The sequence below is a fragment of the Cyphomyrmex costatus genome, unplaced genomic scaffold (assembly GCF_001594065.2).
Source record: "Cyphomyrmex costatus isolate MS0001 unplaced genomic scaffold, Ccosl1.0 scaffold1547, whole genome shotgun sequence".
Lineage (NCBI taxonomy): Eukaryota > Metazoa > Arthropoda > Insecta > Hymenoptera > Formicidae > Cyphomyrmex > Cyphomyrmex costatus.
Window position 1 is genome coordinate 6,261 of NW_017275552.1, and position 3,130 is coordinate 9,390.

A 3,130-nucleotide genomic window follows, 5' to 3' on the forward strand; every position below is an offset into this window, starting at 1 on the left:
TAGCGAGATGTTTAAAAATACTTGCAAACTATTGAAAATAGAAAAGATACAAACGACAGCCTATCATCCGGAGAGTAACGGAGCCTTAGAGCGCTCACACAGAACGTTAGCCGAATATCTCCGGCATTATGTTAACGAGGAACAGAGCGACTGGGACGAGTGGTTACCCTACGCAATGTTCGCCTATAATACTACTCCTCATACGGCAACGGGTTTCACGCCGTTTGAATTAATGTACGGCTATCAAGCAACTCTACCATCGGCGTTATCGAAGACGCCAAAACTAACGTATTCGTACGACAATTACGTACAAGAACTTCGCGAAAGAATACGCGCCACAAATCAAATAGCCCGAGAACACGCGCAACAAGAAAAAATTAAAGCCAAAAAACAGTACGATAAAACGACAAAGAAGGAAACATTTAAGGTCGGCGACAACGTCTTACTATATGATGAAACCGTTCGAAGGGGCAGATCTAAAAAGCTAGAATCGAAATGGATCGGTCCCTACTTGATTCTAGATAAACATAACGACGTAAATTTTTCGATCAAGATGGGACGGAAAACAATGCGCGTACACGCAAATCGTCTAAAACTTTTTATTGAACACTAAAGCAAGAAGTAAATAACCGAATGTTAGTAGAAGCGAATAGTAGATATATTAATCTTATATAGTATAGAAACAAAAGAAATACTTACATATTTTAGTAAGGTGGAGGCAACTCCTCCACAATCCTCCTCCCCGTCACTGTACACACATGCACCCTGTAACGGGGCATAGCACGCCACTCCCTCACTGGAAGAGGACGTATACGAGATCGCTCGTACTCTTGCAAATTCCTTGCGGCCTGCAGCCAATAGCTGCGTAGGCAGCTATCGCACGTGGAAGGTGCGAAATACAAATTACACCTTAAGCAACGCATAATAAAAAATTTTTTTATAACACTTCGAAGTAACACTCTCAACGACTAAAGGTGTACTGAATAAAAGAATTAAAGAAGCAGCATAAGATAAACCGCGAAGCAAGGATTCACCGAAAGTAATATGAATCCTTATCTTACAGAATCCTCCTTGTGTGGAGTTACACGGATGGAACCACACACACATATCACTGGAAATCATACAGTAATACGCCTGGTATATATTTCGAAGAAATAGGAGTGATGAATCAAGCAGAATCTGAATGGAAACTTGTCATTAAATTAGACATTACCGCTTTTAAGATTCGATACGAACAATTCCAAAATTACTTAAAAGGTACAGAAAAACGATGCGAAAAGGTCATCGCAGGAAATGCACAACAAATATGTGCAAATATGATGCAGATTATGGAAAAAGGGAATACCCAACTTACTGCCGCATTAAATTATTTAAATGTATTATATAACGCTAATACAAAGAAAAGAGGCTTATTAAATGCCATCGGTACAATCAGCAAAACGCTATTCGGAACCATGGATGCTGACGATGCACAACGAATAGACGAGCAACTACAGCTACTGAAAAATAATCAGCAGGTACTACAGCATGCAGCGAAGCATCAATTAAAAATATTAAATGCCACGATTGGACATATCCAAAATCTGGAACAGGCAATGGCTTACAACGAAAATTTATTATTAAACGTCACTAGAAGAATGGAGCTACAGTTAGACCAATACACACAGCGAGAAGATCTAGACGAACATTTACAAATACTTACTGCCATACTGACAGACTTAACTGCAGACATAGATAAGACGCTAGACTTCTTAGCTTATTCAAAAGACGGAATAGTTCCTACCCGTCTATTACCATTAGAAAATATAATAATGGAATTGAGGGAAGCCGCGACACAATTAACCAAAGGGTTGCACTTTCCCTTTCAAATAAAATTAGAAAATTGGGATACGATCCACAAATATGTAGCGATAAACGCGATAATAATAAACAATGTTATATTTACTACTTTAAAGTTCCCAATAATAGCGTATCCTACGTATAAGATAATAAAAGTAATTCCATTTCCTATCCATGAACAGGAAAATATATTTAAATTTATTAAAATAATCCATCCGATTATAGCGTTAGATAAAGAAAATAATCATTATACTCTATTACGCGAAAACGAATTAAATAAATGTATACGCGATATTACTACTTATACGTGCGAAAGAAACTTTCCAATATATAATATAAAATCAAACGCGCCATGCGAGGTGCTAGTTTTTATTAACACGCCAGGACGACTCCAAAATTGCGAGTATGGACGAGTCCTCTCGAGTACAACGCTATGGATAGCGCCGTTAGAAGAAAATACATGGTTGTATTCAACCAAAGAAGGTCAAGAATGTATCATTTCTTGTAATGATAAAAAAGACGAGAAAATCGAAATAAATAAAACTGGTAAAATTCAATTAACAGGAAATTGTAAATTAACTACGTCAGAAATCATTTTGAGGACGAAAACACAATTAGAGACGCGTTATATTCAAACGAACGTACCAGAGTTCAATTTAACTTTAAATAAAGAACAAGAAACTACATTCGATCTTCCAAAACGTACTCCTTTAAGACATATAATTAAGGATACGGAAGAATTAACGAAATTAAGTTTAGAAACAAGCGAAATACAGGAATATTTAAAAGGCGACAATATTTTATCCAATTATAGATATATAGTATATCCAATCGGATCAGGCGTACTGATAATAGCGCTAGTAAGCGGAATAATAGTAGGTATTTTATGGCTAATAAAAAATAAGAATAAAAGAAAGAAAATAGAAAGACAGGAGGAAGAAATACAGCGCCGCGTTAACGACGCTATGTTATATTAAACAAAAGAAACGATTGTAAAATAAATTGTAATCCGGGAATATAGATATGTACAACGGAAATTCGTAACCTCATTTCCTTTTCCCAAAGGGGGAGGAATGTCACGAGTGCTAAATTGCACAAGTGACAATTGCGCCATAACCAAGAAATAATATATTAAGAATAATATAAATTAATAATACGAATCGCGAACGCAACTCGATTGCGCGATCACGCCCTCGACCGATTACCGGAACGCGCGGCGAAATAAGTTTATTATAATATTAAAACCGCGAGCGCGACGCGATTACGCGATCACGCCCTCGACCGATTAGCG